Source organism: Globicephala melas, chromosome 4, assembly GCF_963455315.2.
Source record: "Globicephala melas chromosome 4, mGloMel1.2, whole genome shotgun sequence".
Classification (NCBI taxonomy): Eukaryota; Metazoa; Chordata; class Mammalia; order Artiodactyla; family Delphinidae; genus Globicephala; species Globicephala melas.
In genome coordinates this window covers 102,232,117-102,240,429 of record NC_083317.1, presented here as the reverse complement: position 1 = coordinate 102,240,429, position 8,313 = coordinate 102,232,117, and positions in this window count along the sequence as shown.

Here is an 8,313-nt window from a genome sequence, read left to right as displayed (position 1 = left end):
ATTTACAAATACAAAATCTGTGAATAATGGGAAACAACTGTGCTAAATGTAAGAGAGCCAGACAATTGCATATATGCTATTAAAGCTGATGTATAATGTTTTCATGCCTATTGGCAATAAAATGCCCAATACGAAATGTATGGTTTGCAAATCTAAAGAGCTGTTTCTTCAATATAGTATTTCCTATGTTTATTTAGAGAAGTGGAGGAAGCTCAGAATAATAACAAATTCTCTGTAAAGAATCTCAGTGAATAAATTATTAAGTATTGTCAATCAGTTAACTGTGAGAGGCAGAGTAGAAGTTATAAGAAAAAATGTTTTTTAAAAAAACTTGTTAAGGAATAGATCTATTTGAAGACAAATGTCTCATGGTAAAAAATCAACAGTGAAAAATCCTGACAAATTAATTGCTAAATCATATCACATGGACTCTATGTATTATAAGAATTCAGATCAATGAAGCAAGAGAAATCAGAGAGGGTTTGGAGAGAATGGCTTGAGCTGGATAATAGGGGATAGAAGGATCTGAATGGATGGAAATTGTGGAAAGAGAGGGCTTTCAAGGTCCAGGAATAGTGGGAGAAATAAGGCAGAGGCTTGGAGGTCATGGACAAGTGTACGTATAGTGAAGAGAATGAGACTAAAGAATTTGTTTGTGAGACCCAAACTAATAGGTGAGATGCAGAGGAGGCTGCAAAATCAGATTCTGGTGAACCTTAAAATCAGCCAGAGGAATTTCAACTGCACTCAGTAATAATAACAGTGGTTAAAATCCCTTGAGTGCTCCATGCCAGGAAAAAACGGAAAACTTCACATGCATCATCTCATTTTTTTCTTCACAGTAATCCTATGTGGATGAATATTATTATTTTTCTTTTTCCTTTTTTTTTTTTTTTTTTTTTTGAGGTATGTGGGCTTCTCATTGTTGTGGCCTCTCCCGTTGCGGAGCACAGGCTCCGGATGCACTGGCTCAACGGCCATGGCTCACGGGCCCAGCCGCTCCGCGGCATGTGGGATCTTCCCGGACCGGGGCACGAACCTGCGTCCCCTGCATCGGCAGGCGGACTCTCAACCACCGCACCACCAGGGAAGCTCCTATTTTTCTTAATTTACAGGTGAGGGAACTGAAGTTTAGTGGGGAATAGGAAGGAAAAATGCCTAGAAGAAGGTGAAGCTAATGTAAAATTTAGGTATAATCACTGAATATATATTAAATAGGAAAAGTTGAACCTCTCTTAAGCTGACTAAGGGAAGAATGGTTTAACCAGAGAAGCCTCTAGCCTAGAGCTAATTATTCCCAGATATTGAGAAACTACCTTTTGAGAACTCCACCTAATACCTCAGGAATTATGTAATTTTCCAGTCTAGCTAGTGCCCAGAGGTAAGGAAAGAACCATTTGAGGTAATTGGAGAGAACAGTACTTGAAGGACTGGGATTAACTAGCTCTAGACTAGTTACTACGTGAAGCCCACCCAACAAATCATAAAAGCAAGACCAGAGAGGGTCAAACTGTCTCGAAGCAACTTAGCTACATCCCAGAACAAAGCTTCAGAATATTTATAAGAACACAAAAAATATCTAGCACCTAAGAATGTGGAATTCACAATTCCTGGTTTCCAGTCAAAGATTACGAGGCATACAAAGCAACAGGAAAATATGAGCCATAGTGAGAAGAATAATCAATCAACTGGAACCCACTCAAAATGGTCACAGCTGTTAGAATTGGCAGACAACACATATATACACTACCAAATGTAAAACAGATAGCTAGTGGGAAGCAGCCGCACAGCACAGGGAGATCAGCTCGGTGCTTTGTGTCCACCTAGAGGGGTGGGATAGGGAGGGTGGGAGGGAGGCTCAAGAGGGAGAGGAAATAGGGATATATGTATATGTATAGCTGATTCACTTTGTTGTACAACAGAAACTAACACAGCATTGTGAAGCAATTATACTCCAATGAAGATGTACTAAAAAAAAGAGAGACAATTAAGGTCCATTTTTTAGATAAACAAGGTCCTACTGTATAGCACAGAGAACTCTATTCAATATCCTGTAATAAGCCAGAATGGAAAAGAATATGAAAAAGAATGTGTGTGTGTGTGTGTGTGTGTGTATATATATATATATATATATATATCTGAGTCACTTTGCTGTACAGCAGAAACTAACACAACATTGTAAATCAACTATACTTCAATAAATATTTTTTAAAAAGAAAAAAAAAACATTTTAACTGGCAGCTATATAAAACATAGAAGTGAAGTGGAGTAAACTGACCCTAAAAGACAGTTTTTGAAAAATAAGGTAATTAGTTCTTGGAATAGAGCCTCCTTATTATTAGAAAATAACATGATCAGATGGATTAGAAATCAAAATTAAGTTGGGAAAATCCAAAGAAATTCTTATGTTATTGTGTAGGAAAGACAAAAATATTATTGTAGGAAAAGTATGAGATTTGGAGTAATTCCAAATCAATTTCAGTCTCTGTCATTTACTACTTTTGTGATCTTGGACAAAATATTAATGGTTATGAGTTTCAGTTTCCTTACCTGTAACATAGGGATAATAATAACTATGTCACATGGATATGCAAGTGTTTTAAATCGGTGTCATACTACCTATTAGATATATGCATATGTACACATATACCTTTAAATTATATATTTTACATATGCACACATACACACACATGTATGTATATCCCATAACAGTCTGACATGTCGTGGGCCAATAAACATAGCAAGTGAATTTACCTGGCTAAGTCATGAAATATTCAAAGAGCTGAGCATAACTTTTTTCACTGACCCTGAAAAGCCTGTTATTTAGATATATCTTATAAAGTTTATATTATTAAGCAAAAAAACTCTTTCGGACTTTTGTTCAGGGTATGTGATGAATGTAAGGGCTTTGAAAATCAAAGGAGAGTGAGGAGAATTTTCAGTCTACAGCTTACAATAAAAGTGGGTTCAGGGAAGTCAACATGGTTTTCCAAGTCAGAAAAAGAACTGTGAACCTCTGCAGGCTGTCAGGATTATGACAATGGAAAACTTCAGAAAAGTATTAATGAATGGGGAAAGGGAGGAGTAAGGCTTGTTCATTTTAGTGGTAAGGTTATAGTGGGTCACTTGGAGTCTGAAGAAATATGATTAAAAAGAGTGAAAGAACAACTTATGGAAGCTTGGATTATAAATTTCTGCTATCCTTTCAGTTTTGGGGTTCTAAAGCAACCTAGGAAGAGCTTAGCTCTTGGAGATGGATGGGTAGGGCAAACCTGTGGGTACACTCACTGCTGCATTTAAAATTCTGTATAAAAAGAGGCATTTTTACAGAGTGAGTTTATAGTTTTCCAGTCTCTAGTGGATTTGTAAAAACATACCACTGAACATTTTTGGTAGAATAGATAGGCTGTTTAAATATATCACTGGGATAAATCACTATTCTCTTCTGACCAGTGATTTTATTCTCTCCATATTATGAATATAATTTTAATGATATACTCAAAGATTAACAGAGACATAATAAATGTTATAGACATCTCAAAATTTTCCAATAATTTGGATTTTTACTACATATAGATGTGATTAAATAACAAAATTCAAAGGTAAACCAAGTGTCTTATAATCAGAAAAAATGAATAATTATACATGCTGCTACACTGGATAGAGTGCTGGCTACTTTTAAGAAGCTACTTCTTTATTGATATCAGCCTGCCTGTCTCTCAATCTGTCTCTCTCTGTCTCTCTCTGTCTCTCTCTCTCTCCATATGTGTAAAAGAATTGGAGCAAGATAGACAAGATTGATTGGACATGTCTCTGCCATACTTTGGATCTTGGTATTATTAATATTACTGAAGAAGGAGGGTCTGGATCCTGTAGCTTGACTTTTCATGCTGATCTTGGTTTATTAAATTTACGTCAAAATATAGGCTGATACGAAGCAAGAAAATGAAAGCTTAGCTAGATCTTGCAATCTCTCTTCATCTTTGGATCTGTTCTGAGGTTCCTCTGAATTTTCTATGAAGATTTATTTATTTATTTTTCGTTTTTACTTTTATAGTATATAAAAGAATATTGTAAGCATTCTGAATCCCCAGGATAAGCACTTTGCAACTGAGTACTGCCTTGTGATTTTAGGGCTGTACTTGTGATTGTCTTTTTTGTTGCATATTGGGAATAAGGAACTACTGAAGACACAGTATCTAAGATTCAATATGTTGCTGCTCCAGCTGGAATCTTCACATGCTTGAGGGTCTATTACAGTATTTTGGCAAGCAGTGTTCTCAGTTTATTTACTACACACACATACATACATACACACACACACACACACACACACACACACACACACACACCTTCTTGGTCAGGAGCTTTGTTAGCTACTTTATAAAAGTGGATATCAAAACACAATTGACTCTGGGACCAAGTTAAACATGGCTCCCATTCTTCCTTTCCTAACTTCTGCAAATCCACTCAGGGGAGAAAAGCAAAATGTACCACATGATGGCTAGGAATGCTGACAAGAATCCCCCCTGCCCCAACATGCACACAGAAGTTTTCAAAATCAAAGCATCATAGCATCTTTTTTTTTTTAAATTAAAATGGGCAGTTCTACATATATATTTTTCATATTCTTTTCCATTATGGTTCATCACAGGATATTGAATATAGTTCCCTGTGCTATACAGTAGGACCTTATTGTTTATCCATCCTATATATGATAGTTTATATCGGCTAATCCCAAACTCCCACTCCTTCCCTTCCCCACCGCCATGTAAAACTGAGTCACTGCTGAAATTAACACAGCAGAAATTAACACACTGTAAATCAAGTGTACTTCAATACAGTTTTTTTTAATTAAAAAAAAATTTAAGGGTCTTCCCTGGTGGTGCAGTGGTTGAGAGTCCACCTGCCGATGCAGGGGACACGTGGTTCCGGGAGGAACCCACATGCTGCGGAGCGGCTGGGCCCGTGAGCCATGGCCGCTGAACCTGCGCATGCGGAGTCTGTGCTCCGCAATGGGAGAGGCCACAAGAGTGAGAGACCCGCATACCACAAAAAAAAAAAAAAAAAAAAAAAAGTTAAAAATAAAATGGGCAGTGAGATAAGTAAGACAATGATGGCATTTTGCATATATAAAAAAGTAAAAGTCACTCCCAGAAATAAAGGGTAAAGCAATGACTTCAGTGACATCTGAGTTCCTAGCACATGCTTATTTCCCTTGGTATGTGAAATATAATATAACATTTCTCGCTGCATTGTTCATATCTTGAAATGTCTGATTTAATGTGCTTTTTAGTCAATGTATGACACTTAATGAATATGAGTTGGACTTCTTAACTCAGTTCTGAGTATATTATACCTTAAGATGTACAATCCAAATACCTAAAATAGAAGAAATGCCATGACTTGTGTGTCTCCAAATATATCTAGTTCCATGGTGAATTTAAGCATTAAATGAAGAAAAAATATATATATTTATATGCTAATTATGCTCAAAGTATCCTAATTTTGTGCAAATCCTCAATACTGATTGCTTCCTACTTCCCCCGCCCCCAGTTCCCTCTGGTGCATACAACTCTCCTGGCTGATAATTATGATCAGGAGAGTAATTTTAATAAGCTTCTGATACTGATTACATACCAACTGGCACAGATCATAAGGACACTGTATTTCTGTGACTAACTAATCTACATTTCCTTCTAAGCATTGGTGTTGGTGGGTAAAATTTGCTAAATACAATGGACATACAGCTACATAATTAATTATCTACACTGACCTTGATCACTGTGAGTAAGAGAAACAACAAACTGTTCCATACCAATGGACTCTAGCAGATGAGCTAAACCTAACCCCCTAATTTTTCATAAATGGATGCAAATTAATACCCTCATACCCTCACTCTTCTCCTGCGGCACAATCCATCTCAGACTTCTCTCCAGATCTTCCCCATAGTAGGGCTAGGCAGCATGTGATTCCATCTCTAAATACTATTTATTTCATTTGCATGTGGTTTCCTTAAAACAATATTACAGTTGACCCTTGAACAACATGGGTTTGAACTGTGTGGGTCCACTTATACATGGATTTTTTCAATAAATACATACTACAGTACTGCACTGGAGGACCCACTGTGAAGAGATACTTGGATTTTTGACTGTGTGGGAGTTGGCACCCCTAATCCCCGAGTTCAAGGGTCATCTGTATTATATGGTGAGGATCCTATTGCCTATCTGAAATCTAAATTATGCTTACCCAAACCACCACTGCGTTCTGATCTCACCATGATGCAATAAGGTACAATCTCTGCAGTTCTGCATTCTTATTTTGTTTGTTTCTTTATAAGGGCTTGGTGACTTCTATACATTTTCCTGATTTCATGTATTATTTAATATATGGTTTTTCTGCTAATTAACATTGATTTCTTTTTCTCCACACTAATAATATACATTCCCCTTGTGTTCCATGTTGTGTATACATTCCATCTTTAATGGTGCCAACTATATCAAGGCAAGTTATTATGAAACATTTTAAATGACTTTTATCTAATTCATGTTATACGCATATCTGTAGAAACAGCTGATGTCACCTCAGAAATGAGAAATAAAGTTGTTTAGGTAACACATTAGAGTTCAGGCTGACTAATCTGCATTTATAGTATGTGTTATGTAAATAGTATATGCAGATAAACTGGGGCACCAGAGTGATTTAGCACATTTCACCATTGTTACAAGGACTGCAGAAACGTTCGATATAAATCGTACTATGTGTGTATTTGAACCATATGCATAGTATTGTTTCAGTGTCAGTGTTACAAAGTATAGAACTATTCCCGTTCATTTATTTATTTGTTAAGTTTCTGCAGTATGAGGGCCAAAGAAAAATGATGAGAATTCAGTGATATATAAGACAAAGTCCTGTTCCTCCAGAAGATCGGTTTAATGGGCAACTGTAACTACTTACTTTCTCAATTATTAAAATAAGGTTTTTTAACTCTGTTAATTTAAAAACCAGTGTTTATCTTAAAAAATCAGGTATACATTTATGGTTATAGTTATCTTTTTCCCTCTTTAAAGAAAGCTGTTAATTCAGTCATTTTTTTTAGTTGATTATATTTTAGAATCAAGGAAATACTTTATTCCTACTTGCAATAAACAAAGCACTTCGACATACAGTATTTCTTTAGAAGCTATGGTGAAAAGAGTGCAGGCTTTGCAGCCAGTGGTTATCAGTTTGAGTCCCAGCTCTCCTGCTTACTTCCAAAGTCTGAAGTATCCCATCTAAACTTTCTGATCCCTGATTTCCCCTTGTTGTAAAAATGAGCATAACTGTTTATTAACGGTTATAAGAAATAAATCTCATGAGTGTTTGTCACGTAGTGTTTACTTAATGCATAGTAGGTGGCCTCATAATTACTATTTCATCCTAACAAAATATCTTAAATTATATTATTGTATCATTTATGAATATAAAGACTAAGTAGAGGTCCAAAGTGGTTATAACTCTTAATTATGTTTTAAAAATCACACTAATTTATACTTTAAAATCATTTATCCTCAGGGTATATTTGATGGGACCTTGTGTTACGTGTAGAGTTATTATATTGGGGGAAAACAAGGTGCTAGATAGCATTTTAGAAAAGGACAGGTTTTCTTCAGCAAGATTACAATCTAGACAGCAGAATAAGTTGTAGGCACAAAAAATGTTCGTGAGGATGTGAAATGATGAGGTCATAGGGTGAAGTGAAATAGTTGATATGCACAAAGTTAGCAGGATGGATAGTATGAACTTGATGAAGTCAGAAGTTAAAGAGTGAAGTGGGGACCAGATCTCTGGCAGCACTCTAGTGTTTGAAATGGGCCTTTCACGTTCGCATAGGGCTCCAGTGTATTATGAGCCAGAACTGCAGAAGAGCACATGGGCTTAGAAAGTAGAGAGCCCTGTGTTGAAGCCTGGTTTAACCAAGTATTAACTGTATGATTCTAAGCAGATGGCTACACTTTTGGGGGCCTGTCTTCTCATTTACAGAGTGCATACAATAATAGTTCAATACTATCTATTGAAGCTATTGTGAAAATTAAATAAGTTAATGCATGTGAAGTTCTGGACACTGTGTCTGGCACACAATAAGCCTTCAAAAAATTGTGATTCTGACTCCAGTGAAGAATCACAGAAACAGTTAGTTTGAACAAAGTCACAGGTAAGAAAGTATAAAATGTGTACAAAAATGAAAGCAAAAGCATAGATAATTTTGGCTCAAGTTGAGTGTTATAAATATTAAGTAGTATATTAGTTTAGGGTCAGATTGTAGTAAGC